The sequence below is a fragment of the Salarias fasciatus genome, chromosome 22, assembly GCF_902148845.1.
Source record: "Salarias fasciatus chromosome 22, fSalaFa1.1, whole genome shotgun sequence".
Classification (NCBI taxonomy): Eukaryota; Metazoa; Chordata; class Actinopteri; order Blenniiformes; family Blenniidae; genus Salarias; species Salarias fasciatus.
The window spans coordinates 18327730-18346623 of record NC_043765.1 but is presented as its reverse complement, the minus strand read 5'-3'; the positions used below and the strand labels follow the sequence as shown (position 1 = coordinate 18346623).

Genomic DNA, 18894 nt, shown 5'->3' with positions numbered 1-18894 from the left:
TTTTTTTTTTTTTTTTGCCCAGGATACATTTGGCAAAGAACGCAATCATCAAAACCAATAAAGTAATGATGAGTTGGACAAAAATATTCTTTCCCTAATCATGACAGCATGCGGCCAAGTCCAGAGAAACACTCACACAGAATGCATTTGGCAGACATGTTGAATATCAGAGGCTTTCGATTAGCAGCAGTCTCACCCACTTCCCCACGCACACAATGCTTATTGCTTAACGATGAACCCATTTACCCACAGAGGTGGACTACAACAGCAGAACGCTTGCACAAAAGGGCTGCAGCTTTTCCCTTTTGTCAAGTGTGGCGGCCACTCATCTGGTCACTCGAGCCCGGGCCCCAACTCTTAGCAGTCCTGGCAAAAAGCCGGGTGCACGGCACCGACCCCTGACCTGTCCACTCATTTTGAGGTTGGCTGAAGCTTTGAGCTGCGGAGAACATCTTTTGAATCCTTGTTGTTTCACTGACAAACACAGAAATTAAAAAAAAAAAAAAAAAAAAAAAAAAAAAGAACAGACTGTGAGTGTTTGTGATCATTTTGTGTGGAACAGAAGCACTGACTGCCCTTTTTGCTTGTTCAGAGATTGAATGCACGTATTGCGAGTCACTCTGTATAGAAACCTCAGCAAGACATATCCCCTGATTGATGCAATTCTGGGCCAGTGTAATGAAAAACTCAAATCACAATGATTTGTAAGGAGCACAATAACGTAATAGTCTGTACACTTCCACTCCCATTCACTCAGGAGCTGTCTGCTCTGCTGTGCCTCGCAATTCAATTAGTCAGTCGGTTAATGCGGTTTACACTGAACCATCCGTGACTCATTTACCCGGGATGATTACTGGAGTAGACATGATGGATTGAGACAAACTGACCGTTGTTGAGTTGTTGACAGCGTGTGTGGGTGAGTCCGTTGCTTCTCGCGAACCAACTCTTAATATTAACACAAATAATCAGAATGTATTCAGCAAGTGACAGCAAATTATACACACAAACACTTGTTGTTGGGTTTTTTTTTTCACTTGCATTATACTACAGCATTATTATCAAGAGAGATTTTGTTCACACAGTGTGTTTAAAACACCTTCTGGACAAACAAAGACAACTTATTAAGCTCCATTTTAGAATTTGCTGAATCTAGAAGAGTGTATAGTGTCATGATGAAGCTGATCTGGGTCACATTTTCAGTCTGATAATCTTAAAACTGGATATATACCCCTCTACTTTTAAGATGAAGCTTCAGCGACAGAGACTAAGGAGTAACTTCCAGTGGAAATGACTTGCATTTGTGTGTATAGCTTTGTATAATTTTTTATCTTTGGCTCCACATGCCTTGTTGTAAGGCTTTGTATCTTGTTTGTGTTGAGGAATTAACAGCGCTGTGTTTTGGGGGGCTGCAGCCTTGAATCCCCTGCTCCTGTATTTAGTCATGGACCTGATAAATTCTTCACCCTTCAATTCCAGACCAAGCAGAAATATCCTCCTCTGATGTAGTTCCATTTTAGGAAATCTAATGTGGTCATCTTGAATCACTTCGCCAGACCGTCGGTGGAACTGTACACTAAATATCGGTCGGGATGCAGATCCAGAGGCCCCTGCGGTCCACCATGATTAACACCAGCTGAGAGCTCCGGTGCCACAACTCGCAAACAAACACGCCAAACAACTTAGCCCGTGTTGACTGGCTTGTCTAAATCTTTAGATCTGAATGTCATACTTTATCCAATTGAGCAAGTCATATTTTATACACACGTGCGTGTGCACACGCACAGGAGTGCACAGGAGCCGTTGTGTGTGTTCTTCCAGTCACTTGTACCACGCCTGACCTCTGGTGGCAGGTGTGGCTTATTACAGAATGTGTCTCCTACTCAGCAGCGCCTGATAAGAATTATGCCAGCATGTTTTAACAGAGTTACACCGTTGCGTTGTGGCGGTGATTGTGCAGACTGACATGTACCACACTTGTGTGTATTCTCCTGAAGTTGTTTGAGACTCTCCACTCTCTGTCCTGCTTTGCCCTCCCTCCCTCCCTCCTCCTCCTCCTCTTTCTCCTCCTCCTATTTTGCTGACATTTTTCAGCTTTCCATGCTCCCTGCTGCGTCTGGCTGGCTGTGCCAGTGTTGTCCTCCCAGCGAGTTTCTATCTGCCTCTTCTCTGTCGCCATCTGTTTCTCTCTCTGCCTCTCTGTTGCCTCCCTCTCGCTCTATGTCTGCTTTACAGCCCTGTCCTCTCTATTCTTTTCCATCTGCCTCTCTTTTTTTTCGTCACCTCTGGATCTCCTCTGCTCGACAGTTTCCCCAGTCTCAACCTTTCTAGATATTTTTAAATCTCCGGCGCCCTGTATTGTTCTCCTCCTCCTCCTCCTCTCGTTGCTTCCCCTCTCTCTAACCCTTCTTCTGTTGTCTTTATATCACCATATGATGGATTCATTTGCCAGTTGGTGTTTGCTAATCCAGGGCCTTATCTATTTTTTCCTCTTCCTCTGTCTCCTCCTCACACACACACACACACACACACACATTGCAAACATCTCGATTTCACACGAACCCATCTGCCTTGTGTGTGCCAGTTTGATCTGTGTGTAAGCCTGGCACTACGCTATAAAGCCCACTGCAGAAATCTATTGATTCTTTCATGTCTGACACACCAGATAGTCATTCTGTTTCTGGCTCTACCCCTTCTCTTCTATTATTACATTTCATCTTTGCTCTCTGTAGAATACAGTCATCGAGCACGATGCCGAACGCGAGCAGGCAGCGACACGTTTTGCGATCACATAATGTATCCCACGAAACAAGACACGGACATAATTCCCTTTTCAGCTTCCTATAAACTGCAATAAAACACTTCCCCACAGCTAGACAGCTGTGCACCCACTTACTCCCACAACTCTACACTTGTTTTTTCTTCTTCTTCTTCTTGTCATTCGTGTAGGAACTGGGTCAGTGGGATGTTTGGCTCCACACACATACATCCCATAAAGAGTCACAGGCACAGCCGCACTACAGCTGACGAGCAGCAGTGAACATGTGCCTCGCGTGCCTCTAACATCCCCGTAATTCTACCACAACCTGCCTAATGAGTCCCACAGAGCGTGCGCACACCGCCGACAATCAGCCAGTGCCTCTCTTGCTTAGTGTGTGTGTGTGTGTGTGTGTGTGTGTGTGTGTGTGGGTGTGTGGGTGTGTGCCAGAGTCAGCTTGTTGCACATTTGATGTCTTTAAAGATCCACAAGTGTTCGAGTATCAGTGTGAGTACGGCAGTGTTAATAATGTCCACCAGTGTTTGGATTTCTGCTGTGTGCATAATAGAACACTTGAAATTGCATAAATACAATGATCACCTTGAATCTTTTGAATGAATCAATCCAGTTAGCTTGCGATCATTAGATTCTGCCTCTTCTTTTACACCCACCAGCTTGCATTATTAAAGGAATATCCAGATATTAAACATTAAAATTACCTTTGTTTTGTGCACTTAATTGCAATTTTTTTGGTCAATTCTACAATAAAATCGAAATAGATAAAGTCAATCTAGGAATTGAATAGTGATTGATAATCAGTATCACTCTCTGATGTACACGTGTTCCCGTCGTGGTGGAAACTGTAGAAATCCTCACCTTTACAGGGAAACAAACGGTTCCAGTGTTGAAGACATGTTTTTGCATGTTGCTTGTTTAACTCTCTGATACTGTTTGAAGCAAGATGTGAGGACTCCAGCCTGTGCTGATGAGTCCAGGCAGAGCCGTGTGTTGCTTTGCCGGTAGATCTTGTGAAGCGTCCTTAGTTGTGTGTCCAAATCTGTTCTGTGACGTGCTTTTGTGTGTGTGTTTTTTTTTCTTCTAATGCTCACAACAATGTCTGTATCAATGTTTATTACCATGTGAGTGAGGATGTAACACACAGAATGGCAGGAAAACTCCAGTCACTCACTCAGTTCTCATTAGAAAGCACTTCTCTCACAGTAAATCAGAACAACACACGTGCTTAAAATCGGTCCATCCAATTCTTCCTCTTGTTAAGTTCAACTTTGGTTGTTTTCATTCACCAGGGAGTGCAGACCCCTGAGTCAACACACTGCATTCTGGGAAAGTCTGGAACCCTCTCCATGGGCTGTACCACCTGCTGACAAACCAGGGGGGTCTGGAGGACTTATATTGAATGAGGTGAGAGTCTTTGTCCTTGAAAACACACCTTATTTTTTTTTTGTGCCGTGTCAGCTCGTTGCGTTATTAAACTCTGACGTACAGCATATCATTTTTTTTTTTTGTTGTTGCTACAGATGAGGTTCTGCTTCATAAGTTAGACGACAGAGGTTCACTGCTTGCTGCTGAATCATTACTGACAGTCTGCTATCACATTGCTTTTCTCAACCTAAAAGCTGTTAGTCTGACTGCCCTGTTTAATTTGACGTTATTAGCTGTGGCATCAAGGACTTTCCAGCCCTGTGTTTTCTCCACAGCCAAGAGGCTTGTTTTGCTGATGAGCCTGTCACCTCGGCCACTGTGCGGATACATGCTAAGTAAAGGGCATTTGGTTTTAATGTGCGTGAAGTGGCAAGCTCACGAGCCAAGGTTTTCTCCTCCGTGCCGCTTTGAAACCCGGCAGCACATCACAAGTGCAGCTCGGATCTGAGATTAGAGGCTCACTCTTCTAATCCTCACTCTCTGTCATGTGATGTAATGAGATGGACAAACAATATGTATAGGAGAGTTTGATGTGTTCACTCTTTGAAAAACTATGCAAGCAAATACAGAAGACGGCAGGGCCGAATCCAGTCACAGACATCAAGGTGGAGTGCGTCAGATAAATGTGGCGAATATGTTCCATTTCTGCCTCTGCTGTGATTGGAGGAGGTTCATTTTTTTGTGCAAGGGGGAATGTAGTCTGCCTCGTGACAGATGCATTTATTTATTAGGCTGCATGTGAGCTCTTTGTTGGAGCGGCAGTATATTTTCATGCATTGTGCTGCTGTGCAGCCAGTTAGTGCGGGGTCTTCCTGCAGGCATGAGAACCTTATTGGCAGCGCTGAGGGTGCAAAAACACTCCATAAATAAAAATCCCTGAAAGGCCTGCGGGAAGCGGAGTATATTGAAGTTCATTGTTTTGTATCCATCTGAGATTTTGGGCATCACATTTCTGCGCATTTTGATTCATTGATTTATGCTCATTACGTCTGCTGTTCTTTTAAATTACTGGAAAACCACCATGAGAGTTGGCATTGTTTTTTTGTTTTTTGTTTTTTTCCTTCCTGTGAACTACTCACAATACTGATGCTGCCTTTCTGTAGTGATATTGATCCGTAGAGAAAAAGTACTCTTTTCACTTTCCACAGTCGGATCACGGAGTCCACTGCAGAATAGCACCTTCGGGGCTGCTGCTGGTCGTATTGCTCACAGACAGCTGAGCAAATGCATGAGGTCAAGGATTTGAACTTGCTTTCTGTTTGATGGAGGATTTTTCTGCCCCACTATAAGGTGTTTTTTTTTTTTTCCCAGTGAGTCATAAAAATCAATGTGATAAAAGCATTTACGTAAAGTTTCGAGCCCTCCAAATGGTCTTGTATGTACAGAGTGTTATTTTCCAGCAGCCCGTTTCCTCGAGGAATACTTTCTGTCTGCTTACTGCTGTCCTGAGAAATAAACAATAGTCACGGGCGACTTTAATAACAAACACCAGCCAACCTCCTCCAGAAAATTTGAGTGGAAGATTAATGTTTAAATTCACCAGAGTGTCGGGATACTAATTGGCAGGCCTCAAGGCAGCACTGATCTGTCCAGATATGAGCTAATAATAACTAATTAAAAACATTTCATTATTGCGCAGTACAGACATCAACTGTGCAGACATTAAAAAGTAATACCTGGCGGCTCTGATTGTTTTAGGCTGTGAACCAAGAAGTCGCGACTAAAAATCTATTTAATTGATTCATTTATTTTTTTTTTAATGAATTATTGATGCACTCTAATTGCAGTGCTGACATTGATATGATTTTCAGGTTTCGCAACACTCGATAAATCAATCTCGATGCTCTTATTGAGAATTATGTTGATTGAAACAAGTCTGGGGCAGATTCATCCATCTTTCAATGCCCTACAAGTCAGCGTGGCAGGGCAGGGGGTCCTGGAGCAAATCCCGGCTGACTATGGACGACGGCATTGTACACCCTTAGCACAGGGAGCACACACACTCACATTCACACCTACATCTGCACCGATTAGCTTCAGATGCATTTTTTTTAGGCCGGAGGGACGAAATCGAGATTTAAAGACCTGAAATCCTGGAATTAGGTGCTAAACGCCAGTAAAAGTTGTGTCTTGTTGCTTGAGATGCACAACAGATTTAAATTAATTAAAGGGACTCGAAGGAGAATTGCAGTCTCCTCTGCAGGAAAAAAAAAAGAGGTTCTTCTTGGTATGTATTCGTTAAAGAAAACATGAGGCCGGTCCCTCACCGGCGCCACAGACGACGGCACGGTTTTTCTTTTGGAGTAGAAACCCTGCCGCGGCCTGTTGCTGTGTTGCCTCGTCACTTGGTGCCGAGCAGTGGGAGTAGAGAATGCTCTCCGGGCATCGCCATTATCTGCCTGTTATTGCGGTTTCACAAACAAAAAAAAGAAAGAAAAAAGAAAACAAAACATGCCTGTTTAAGAGCACACATGCACTCACTAACACATGTACGCCGACATTTGACAGGGGGAGTAAATCTATTTGCTCCACAGGGAGCAGTGAGTTTGGAGTCTCTCTCTGCCGCTCCGCTCTCTCCTTTTCATCCTCTGTGGGTTTGTCCCTCTCGCTCGCTCTTACTGTGTGCCTCTTGGCAAATTCAGTCTGTCATAATGATCAACAGCCTGTTTGCACAGCATATATTTGTCCGGAAAGCCTCCGTAAGCACGCCGTAGTGATTGCTATACCATAAGTGTATTAAATCAGACGCCGTCCCTCCTCGTCTGCAGGTCTTCGCGTCTCACTGTGCTGATTTAAGTGTGAAAGGCTGCTCTTCCCTCCTTCACGCTATCACCCCTTCTCTCAAATCCAAATAGTAAAAAAAAAAAAAAAAGTGTGAGTGAGTGCGTGTGTGTGTGTGAGAGAGAGAGAGGGAGAGTAAAAGAGAGAGTGAGAGAGTCGGTGCTATTCTTGGCTGGTTGGGGAAGTCTTGGCTCCCTGGCGTATGGGAAAGTGCTCTTGGCGAGTCCTGAACCGAGGCATTCCATTATGCTGTCCTCTTGAAACACACACAGACACACAAGCGCATTCTTGTCACTGGAGAGGATATTACATTCACTAACATGCATTCCCCGGAGAAGCCACGATTTCCACATGCTAAGACTAATCCATGCATTTAGGGAAAAAAAAACAACAAAAAAACAAAAAAGGAAGACGTGGCCTGAAATGTAATAGTTTCCCTGGCGGTGACAGTGTCCAAAACACAGGTAAACGACAAACACACTGGAGACCGCAGCACACACCCCCCTGACTGAGTAGCATCCTACTGTGTACTCGCATGCACGTACACACACACACACACACACACACACACATGCTGAAGGAGACAAAGTGCAGTCTCAATGGAGAGATTTCTTGTAGTAGTACATTATGCCCCGAGACCCAAAACACACACACAGACGCACACGCACACGCATACGCACAGCATTCAACCCCCCGATATCCTTGACTCAGTTGCCTCAGAGGTGGGACGCTGTCTGCATGGCTCAAGTCTTTTTTTCTCCTCTCGTCTTTGTATGTGTCCTTCTCTCTATTTGCCGCCGCCACTGCGAGGCCTTACATAACCGCGGTCCAGCTTTGTGGTCTTCTAGGCAGTGATTTGGTGTGGCATCGAAATGGGGTCAGGGTCAAAGGATTTTGTGTCTCGTAAGAAAAACATGCAACCACCCTCAAGAAAAATGTGTGTGTGAGCGCCGCGGCTTCTGAAACATGTTATTTTCCCTCCGCGACACGGTTTGCTTGTATGCTTGATGCGAGAATAGAGCACGTAAATCTGTCTTTTTCTGTAACTGCGTGCGACTTGTTGGTCAGTTCGTCTTTCCTTGTAACATTTCTCTGTGCAGTGTTCTCAGCAGGGGGGGAAGCTGTTCTCCATTAAGCAGTGTGTAGCTGCTCTAACCTCCAGTATAAAGTGAGGAGAGGTTGTAAAATTCAGCTTAAAGTTAATCACATACTTAATCAACATTGACAGATATTGTCAGTGTTATGTTATTGATTGTTGCCCGACGGTTTTGCAGACCAAATTTGATGTTGACACACATTATCTTTATATAAATACACATCAAATTAAGCAACTGTCACTGTTAAAATATCAGGAATAGGACAAGGGACACAGCGCAGACACACACACACGCACACATGCGCGCGTTTCCTGGTTACATCCAGTTTTATGTGCGGTCTGCAGTGTCCTCAGTCGACTCCTTCCACAGACCTCGCCTCTCTGCCTCGCTGGTTTTGCTCTCATGCTCCAGTTCCACCTGCTCTTCCCGCCGCACGTCATCCTCGCTGCCATTGAAATCGCCCCCCGCTGTGATCACCAAGTCACCGTTTATTACGTGTGCTTGACGTTGGGCTGGCTCAGTCAGGTGACTGAGAATTCGATCCCTCATGTGCTCCTTTAATTCTGTTACGAAGAAATTTGCTTATCGCTGAATATATGACCCAACTTTATATAACCTGGAACAAGAGCCTGTGTTTTATTTGGAATAATAAGCTAATCACTTCTTGTTTAGGTGAATACGTAAGCTTTAGCTTTTGATCCACGCAGCATTTACATATTTTTCTGGTGGATTTGTAGCATGACAAGTCGATTGGAACGGCGCGCAAAACTGATTGGAGCAATTTTCTTCTTCTGAGAGTCTGACAGCAATCAGCATGGTCGTCCAGCATGATTGTATGCAGACCTACATGTGGGTTAAACTATTGTATCAGAGTCTATTGTGTTGATCGTGTAGCTTTTGGCCTCGGGAGTCGGTGTGCTGCTGGGCAGCATGCGGACACCTGTGGAGTGTGTTGTTATTATGTTGCGTGTGTGTGTGTGTGTGTGTGTCTGTGTGTGTGCTCCTGGCAGTGGAAGCTGTTTGTTTGGATGATGGCTGAGTTCTGTATGGCCCCGGTGTGCAGTGCATGCGTGTCCTGTTGAGTCTCGGGGGTGCCGGGTGTGTGTTTGTGTAGGTCGGAGAGCTTTGATGAATGTGTGCTCCACTGCTGCTGCAGCCCTCCTGACATTCCTGTCCCTGCGCCTTTTTCAAAAAAGGTGGAACACATTATTCACAGACAAGGACGCACGCTGAGCAGTCACTCACCTCCTCTTCATCCGCACAATGCTGGCCGCCGTGTCCGTTCATGCCAATTAGTGCCAGTCTGCCTGCCTGTGCCCGTTACAGCAGGGCGGTTCACCTTCACAGAACACAGCGGTACCGCTCTCTGCCCTAGATGTGAACACATGCAGGCAGCAACACCAACATACACCGTTTTTCATCTTGTTCTGTCAAACAATCGAACAGCACCTGCAAGCAAATCCGGCAATATTATTGCCCCATGGTGTTTGTGGGTGTGTGTGTGTATTGGAATAAGTGTCCGCCACAGCTGTTGTGTTTTGGTTAAACAGCAGTGAAGTGAATCCATTTAAAGAACAATATAGTTTGTCGCAGATATTTGCCAATAGACTGCATAATGTGTGATAGAATTTTTTTTTTCTTATAGTACCTAAGTTCCACCTAAGTTGCACTGCTGTCGTTTCTCTTGAAGAGGGGATTGGCAAATATATATGGAAATGTGTACAGAGGCCATAACAGTGCCAGATGTACAATACATACAGATACTAGACTGTAATGGCGCCAGTGGAGAGCAGCAGTTACTGCCAATTGAATGAGGGAGACATTGTGCAGACAGGACACAATAACATTTAAGGGGAATGTAAGAAGTGCTAATAAACTAAAATGCAATTTGAAAGTCGTGTCCTTGTTTCAACATCTCAACTCTGGTGCCAGTGAACTGCAATATTGTTAACTTTAATGGACACCAACACATGCTGTAACCGGTTTCCCCTTCCCCTCTGCAGATACCACGATGATAAATAGCCTCAGAGACGCACTCAGACAAAGCAGACTTTTACAGAGACTGTTAATATGTCAGGCCATTTAACTATCCATCCATTTTTTTTTTAATAGTCGGCCTTGGCTGACAATGGTCAAGTGCACAGTAAATCCTACAATGATGGTCAATCCATATACCCACAGGGAGAACATGCAAACTCTCCAGGAAAGTGCTCAACCACTGCGCCACCATACATACAGTATTTGTGAAAGATGAGTAAAATCCAAGTCAACTGTGAAGGTTTAGTCTGTGGAGAAGAATCTTGTTGGATGAAACATTTTGTTCTCAAACAGTGTTGGAGTTATCGCAGCCAAAACTAACACAATATGCTCACACACTCTTTGTATCGCAGTGTTTGGATGTTTGGGTGGTATAATGATTGAGTGTGTGATGGGGTAATAGTCGCGTGGTTTGAATGAATGAATAGACGGTATTGTGGTGAATGCGTTCTGAATGATTCTTCGTTTCTGAGTTTCTACTTTTCTCGCCTTGATTTTTCTTTCGTCGCTGAGGGCTTTCATAAAAAAAAAAAAGAAAAGAAAAAGAAATAAATCTTGTTTTCTCCCCCAACTGTCTCCCGTCCTCCCACATTTCTCTGCTTCTCGCTTTTTGAACAGCAGCGCTCATTCTCTGAACGGGATTATACATTGTCTTTGACATAATATTTGGGTGTTTATGTCTGCATTTGCTCCTGAATAAGAGCGTTGGGCTTTTGCCCGCATATTTGTGTGCCTAAATGTCTGTGATGACGAGCATTGTTTGCGTGAGTGGGAGCGCACAACACAAATACATACTGTGCATGTGTAAGAACGTGAATGGGAGTGTTTTGGCTTGGGCGTGTGTGTGTGTGTGTAGTGTCTGTGAGTGCATGTATGAATGCATGTTTGCATATTTACACATTTGTGCATCAGCATGCGTATGACTGTGTGTTAGAGTGTGTGTACTCACTGGGATTATACAGCAATAGAGGAGCTTAGCAGTGATTTGCTCATCCATTCCAGTCCCTCCCTAATCCCCCCACACACACACACACACACACACACACACACACACACACACACAGACTCCCAGGGTTCTAATAGTGTGTGTGTGTGTGTGTGTGTGTGTGTGTGTGTGTGTGTGTGTGTGTGTGTGTGTGTGTGTGTGTGGAGATTAGTAGGTTTGTGAATGGGATGTGGCTTGGGCCGAAGTAGCACACTACTCTGCCAGCAAGTTAACACAGTCTGGCAGAGGCTTTGTGCGAGAGACAGAGATGAAGTGGTTCAGGGAGAAAAAAAAAAAGTGAAAAGATATTTGTTGAGTGTGTAAATGGTCCAAAGTCAAGAGGGTAATGTTAACATGGTTATGGAGCTTTAACAAAAGGTTAATAATAATAACAGATTACAATCAGGACATTGGTATGATATGACGAACGGGTATTAAAGGTGTGGTTTTATGGAACTGGGCTTGCAAAGAATGTTGGTGTGTTTGGTATGTGACCATAAGATGGCTCTCCACATTCTGTCCCACACACACACGCACACACACACACACACACACACACACACACACACACACAGCATCACACATACACACAGAGACAGATGGAAAGATGTAGATAAACAAGAGAGCTGAGACTTTTACCAGCAGAGACGAGGGGGGATCGGCGGGCAAAGAGAGCGTAGGTAGGCGGGGGAAGCTGTTGTCATAACCACACTGTGTGAAGTTTGCGTGGGCGACCGAGAGAGAGCGGCAGGAGAGTCGGTATATGTGTGAGAGAGAGAGAGAGAGAGCAGAGTCTGTGATATGTATATGTGTGTGTGTGTGTGTGAGTGTGTATATATAGATGCTTTTCATCAGTTTCCTTAGTGACTGGATGTGACTGAGACTGTACTCAGCTCTGCTGAAAGGCAAAAGACGGAGAGAAGAACGCAGTATTTGCAGTGGAAATTCTCTGTGCACTTGAGAGTTCATTGATTCTTATTACGAGGAGATCATTGACTGAGCTTTGATGCTAATACAGAGTACTATTGACAAATGTTTCGCCTCTATGTTGACTGAAGTCATTCTTCTGCATTTTCCAATACATCTCAAACGCAATTGTGGAAAGTATGATCACAACTAATAATATGTTATGTAGCCTGTGTTTTTTTTTTTTTTTCCATGTGTTTGACTTTGTTTAATGCAAGCAAACATATTTCAGTGCTTAATATGTTTCCAGGAATCTAGATTGTGAAGATGAGAGGTTCCTCTTCCTGCTTTAATTCACTTCGTGTAAACAAACATCCCATCTGCTCAGCTTAGTACAGTTTTATTTTGGTTGAGTATAAAATACTTCAGACTACTCTTGTCCTTGTAAATAATATTGAGGGCTGCTTGGCGGCGGGTGACAGTGGTGCAGTGGTTAACCCTGGCCTCATAGCAGTTCAAGTCCGGGTTGGGGTTGTGGGTCTTCTGTGAATGGGTTTAATACAGCTACTCTTACCCTCTCGCTGGTTAATTGATGAATCCATAGTGCCTGTATATATTTGAATATGAATGTGTGTGTGCAGTTTGATTCTTTAGCTTCCGAATACATTGGTTTTCATGTAGAACTGATCAGTCAGGAACATAATAAATGGAATAATAAAACGCTGGCAAGCTTAACAAGAGGTGTCTCTGTTCATGTACAACATGATGGATTTTACAAAAGGGCTGAATCTCGGTTATATGCAAGTGATTAAATGTGAGACAACGGCGGTCTCCAGTCGTTATTCGTATCCAACCAAAACAAGTTTTGTGGCTGACATAATTAGACGAGAGGGAAACCGATAACATGTGGGTCCAGAGTCAGTCAGAGGTGGAGAACAGAGATGTGTGTGTTTTAAGAAGGGTGTTGATATGTGACTGTTAAAAGCAGACGGAGCAGGTCTCCAGTGAGGAGGCAGCTCAGCTGGGGGAAGAAAAAAAAAAAAAAGAGGAGACATCCAGAGGAAAAATCACCATGGAAAGAGTAAAACATTTCTCAGAACTCGTTCCCTCTCTTTCAACCCCCACTTTCTCTCCGTCTCGTAGTTCCTTCATTTGATGGCAGACTGTAAACAAACCCACACAAATGAATTATGATTAAATGCAGATAGGCTCCAATTAGCTGCCAAGGAAACGGATAAATGTTGCTCTGCTACTGAGGTCACTTGATGCAGTGAAATAAATACCCAGTCCTGTCGGTTCGGATTTCAATCTCTGCTAATTTGTTGCTGTTTTTTTTTTTTTTTTTTTTTTTTTAATGGAACCAGTTTGCTTCTATCGTTGTCTTTTTTTTAAGTTTTATGTTTTATGGTATATTTTTAACTTAATATTAGGATATTATTAAAGAAATAAAAATGATGCAGTAGTTCTTAAACAGTGCCCAGGCCTCTCAATTTTGTCAGAAATTCAATTTCCAAACATGCAAATGCTTTATTTTTTGAACAGAAACGTTATCGCAAGTGACATGAACTGTCGAAAAAAACACGAGCAGCAACTTCAGCAGACCAAGAGTCAAACAGTCCCTATCAGCAGTCGTCCTGCCCCAACTGATCAATGATTAGGGCAAAATCCTCACAACTGAAATTAAACAAAAACAGCTCAACAACCTCTCACACTGCTAGTTCTTAGTAGCTTTTGTCAGCCAGTCACTCCTCTCTATATATATCTGTACACCTTTTTAACAACATTTAAAGCCAAAGTTTTTTTTCAGCTTTGTAACAGTTAAGCACTTCATAGCGGCTCAGTGCTGCGTGATGAAACACTGGATTGATATCAAGCTGACAGGAAAACCAACCAGCACAAACAGGATGTCTTTTCAGTGCATGTTTAGACCCACTCTATCCTGTGGGAATTACAGTTTGGTGTGTGTGTGTGTGTGTGTGTGTGTCTGTGTGTGTGTGTGTGTGTGTGTGTCAGCATCTTATGTCTGAGTGCTCATTTCTTCCCTGTGCGTGCTACATCTCTTAGCATTGAGGAGCACATTTCATCTATATTTACTTCCAAATGGTCTTTTAACTAGGTCAGCTAACTAACAGAAATAGACTGCTGTGTACTTGCAGCCAGTTCTGCCATCTAGTGGCCAAAGCTGAGATGTGCAGCCTGGTTGACCTCAACCATTAAACCTACAGTGCCTGGATAAAAATAGACTCTTTTCCTGCTTTGTTTGTTCACATTGAGACAGTTTTCATGAATGCATGTTCATGCTTTGTCACGCACACACAAGTGTGTGTGTCTGTACTTCTAACAGTGGATCTGTTAATGTTGAATAGATATGAGCATGTCAACATCAGCATATGGATGATTATGGTGCGTGCATATTTTTTTATAGCTTCTGTTAATTAATCACTTTGCTGATGTAAAACTAAAATGAGATTAAGGAGTAATTTACTTTGATTATCACAATAATTTCCTCCTGACTGACTCATTATTATCTAACTGTGTCTCTATTTTAAGTCGACATGTAGGCGTGAACGCATGAGCAACACACATTCCACCTGTTACCCATGTCTGAAATAAATGAACTGATCAATGGAGTTCATTTTAACCAATATCAGAAATTTGTAATGTGCACCTTTTGAGTTTCTTCTGCACAAAACAAAACAGACACAAGACGACATGCGTCTCTTTTGCGCGTCTTTGAGTGCAACTCGACGTGTGGAGCGGATTTCCATGTGTCACTATTTCATGTTCTCTTACTGTTTCTGTCTGTCTCTCTAATCTCAACTGCTCACTCGCTCCCTCCCTCCCTCCCTGTTTATCTGTCCCACACTTCCCCCCTCTGCCCTTCTCACTGTAACACCCCCCCCTCCTCCTCCTCTCCTCCTCCTCCTCCTCCCCCCCCCCCGCTCCCTCTCCACTTCTCTTTCTGTGCTTGTAAGCGTTCTCTGGGCGTGCAGCCAGCTGGCATGTGTGTGTTTTTTGAATGAATACCTGATGAAGTTGGACGAGGCGAACCGTGGGAGGGGCTGTGTGTGTGTGTGTGTGTGTGTGTGTGTGTGTGTGTGTGTGTGTGTGTGTGTGTGTGTGTGTGTGTGTGTGTGTGTGTGTGTGTGTGTGTGTGTGTGTGTGTGTGTGTGTGTGTGTGTGTGTAGGGCAGACAGTGTGAGAGCACTGGCTTGCATTCAGCCCCTTGCATAATACACGTTGGAGCTCTGCATGCGGGACTCCCTCCCTGTGGGCGTGTGCAAGTCTGTGCTACATTCTGTGTGTGTGTGTGTGTGTGTGTGTGTGTGTGTGTGGAGGTGTGTGTGGATGTGAGTGTGATTACCTGAGTGCTGTATGTCAGTGGTAGCGAGGGAGCTTCCTGCCTCGCTGTCAGGATTGAGGAGAGGGCTGCTGGCTGTGTGAGAGCGTCTGCGGTGTGTGTGTCTGTGTGTGTGTGTGTGTTTGAGGAGGAGGGTGGGGGGGGAGAGAGAAAGGCTGAGAGCAGTTTGTATCATAAATACACCCAATCTGGGAATATTCTGCCCGAGGAAGAAAGAAGGAGGCAGAGGAAGACTCCGGGTGCTGGAGTAGGAGGAGGAGGAGGAGTTGAGGGAGCAGAGGAATGAGAGGGGGAGAGCGAGCATGCTGCAGAAGTGGGCTACTCCTGCCACCCTGGTGAGTACACTTTCCACAGTTTTGCGCTCTCGCTCTGAATGAAGTGCGCGTGGGAGCGCGAGAGCGTGTCTGCATGTCCCGCGCACTTGCGATGTTGGATCACAGTGTTTCGTTTGTAAAGCGCGTACTGCGTCTGCCCTAGTTTCCCCTACAAACGTCGCTGCTTCACACGTTGCTCTCTCAAAGCAGCGTCTTCTCTTCTCATTTGTCTCATTCTCCTCAGTGTCCCTGCCTGCCTGTCTGTCCTGTCCGTCTGCGTGTCCCCCTCCACCCTCAAACTCCCCACCCGACTCCAGGGTTGTAGAGGGGTGAGAAAGTGCAAGTCATGCAACACTGCCTCGGTGTTTGTTTTCTGAAATAGATTCTCTTCTTTTTCTCACAGTCATTTGTTTCTCTCCATCTCTGTCTCTCCTTCTTTTTTTTTGTATAACTCCTCCTGGCCACTTTCCCTCCCTCCATCTCTTTCTCTCCTACTTTCTCTCCCTCTTGTTACTCTTTTTCTCACTCGCCCCTCCCTCCTCCTTTCACCAGCTTCTCTAACTCTCTGTCTCCATCTGTCAATGGCAGATCCTCCAATACTCTCTCACTTGCTGACCATATTTGTGTTTGTGCGCCTGTGCGAGTGTGTGTGTGTGTGTGTTTAGTTATCGTGTTTTGTGTGCAGTGAGTAGTGGAGAATGGCATTGAATAAAAGTGGCAACCCTGTTAAAGTTCACAGTCTGGCAGCACACACACAGACACACAAAAAAAAATAAAAATAAAAAACTTGAGAGCAGAAGATGGAAGAAACGAGAGAGACGGAGAAGTATCGGCCTACAGGAACACTGCACTTTCCAGTTGGACTATATTTAGCAGTGAGCTAACACATCACGTTGGACTTATCCCTTTGATCGTGATTATGATTATGACTGGGCAATCATGCGCGCACGTACACACGCACGCACGTATGTACCCCCTGCCTGCCAGTTCCTGCACCACTTAAAACATTTTACTTGTGGCTTCAGGGACTTAGTTTATTCGATCGCCAAAATCTCAGGGCTTGTATTTGCGTGCAGTTATTTTGTATTTTGAAATTCTAGTATAAACCCGAACTTTTGTCAAACACACAGCAGTGTATCATTTTACTTCACTCTGGATTAATTCTCTCTTAAAGACGAATGAATGAAACTCACCTCATAATTTCAAACACATTTATCACAGGCAAGTTAATGCGTGTGATTTTTTCCAGACTTGTTTTGTGAAAGTTTGGTTGCGGCAGTGAAATATGAAGCCCTTACATGTGTGACTACGACGTTTTGCGGCGGTTGTTTTGTTGATCGTAGTTAGACGACATGCAGCTTTTTTTTTCATCCATAACAAAGCCCTCCATTACTGCCTGCATAGATTTAAATGACTTATAAATTATAGATCGCCATTTAAGATTAGGGTTAGGATGAGTGGATCGATGTACGTCGAGGTAATGCCTTCCGAGGCGAACAGGAAAACACACACACAATGGCTCATCTCACAAAACCGTGTGTGAGAGAGTGTGTGTGTGAGTGAGTGTGTAATAGTGACTAGAGCACATGGAGGACTGGCGGTTTGGGTTACAGGTCATCTGATACACACACACTCACACAGCCAAATGAACACCTGCACACCACGCACACTCACACAGCCACACATGGAAACACACACGCTGCAAGCTCAGCAAGATTCGGGTGACTGAGCTTTTCAGTGAATGTGTGTTTGAGTGTCGGTTTCAGTGAAGCAATACTCTCCTTTTTTTTTGCAATGTAGGTCAGTTGAGTGTGAAACCCTCCTCGTGCATCTGAAGCCATTCAGCGCTCTGTGTTCTCCAATCATCCACACCCTTTTTTTTTTTTTGTTTTGCTCTCTTAAGACATCTCTTCAGCCATTAGTCTTTGTTTGACTTGTGCCGTTTCTTTAAGAGACCAAGAAACAAAATGCATAAAGCACATTTCTTTGTCCTTTTCTTTCTTAACTCCTCCAAACATTTCTGTCACTCTCATTGTTTAATGTTCTCAAAAACACTGCAGGATAGAGATGGGACTTTCAGTTTTTGCCCAGAGGCATAATTACTTTGTCTCTGTTGTGTCACACACTCAGTTTCTTGCAGAATCTAAATTAAATTGCCATATTTTATAATTTGTCAGACTGTTATGTGGGGTTTCATGGCTACAGTGCGATTGCACACTTGTTACTCATATTGAACGTGAACGTACGACACGTAACCGTCGTCGTACGCCGTGCGCGAAGCGTTCCCGTCGGACTTCTCAACAACTATTTTCACATGCCAGAATGAATTGTCAAAAATGACTTGCCTTGCTGTGAAGATGAAAGCCCCGGTGGATGGCAGCACGAGCAGATCTGTGGCTGGATGTGCCCACACTGTCAGTGTTTGATGTGACAGCCGATATGAAATGTCTCTGATCTGAAATCCCTCAGACACGTACCACTCCTCTCATCTCAAAGTTTTAATTTGAGCAGGCAGTTTTGTTGAATATAAGCAGTTTGCTTTGGGTTTTTCTTAATTCACTGCATACGAGCTGCGTTTCCTGGCCCAGGTGGAGCGGTGCGGTGGGAAAAGGTTTGGTACAGTCGAGGAACAAGCAGGCTGTGAATGATAAAAGGAAGCCGGGAGACATTAAAGGAATACTTTGTGAGACTGGAGATTAAGGATGCAAAACCATCAAATGGAGGAATGATAATTGGGGGGGATGTGATGTGTGGTAGCAGAGATGGTCTGATGGCTGAAGCTGGATATTGGAGCGGAGGTGGAGCGGAGATGGAGGAAAGCAGAAACGGCTGCCTGAGCCTGTCCACGCTCAAACCTCAGCGATCAACATTACCTCTCACACACCTCTGAGTCATGCCTGCTGGATGGAACAGATGGTGTGTAGTGGAGCAAGAGTGTGCATGTGTGTGCTCACTACCATAAACAAAACGTGTGTGTCTGTGTGTGTGTGTGTGTGTGTGTGTGTGTGTGTGTGTGTGTGTGTGTGTGTGCAGGCATGTACATTCACTCGTCTGCAGTTGTGTTCTAGTAGCACTGCGACACTTCTTAAATTACAGGAATCTGCTTGAGATGCACGGTGTCCCTTGTCCTAAAGACCACAAACACTCAGTGAAAGTATGTACACACACAGTGTGCGCAGGTCGCATCACTCCACAGGAATGGACAATTAGGGCCT

At 44.4% G+C, this 18894-nt stretch overlaps 1 protein-coding gene across 3 annotated transcripts in view; it reads left to right on the top strand.

The window, feature by feature from the left end:
• The window catches only part of atxn1a (ataxin 1a), an 83470-nt gene that overhangs the window by 52228 nt on the left and 12348 nt on the right, over nucleotides 1-18894 (top strand). For 2 of the 3 annotated variants that reach the window (XM_030121153.1, XM_030121154.1), the window contains one exon: nucleotides 4063-4177. The gene's annotated coding sequence lies outside the window, so the exon portion shown is untranslated. Of the gene's footprint in view, nucleotides 1-4062; nucleotides 4178-15520; nucleotides 15701-18894 lie in introns of those variants that run through there. The other variant, XM_030121155.1, reaches the window with a different exon arrangement.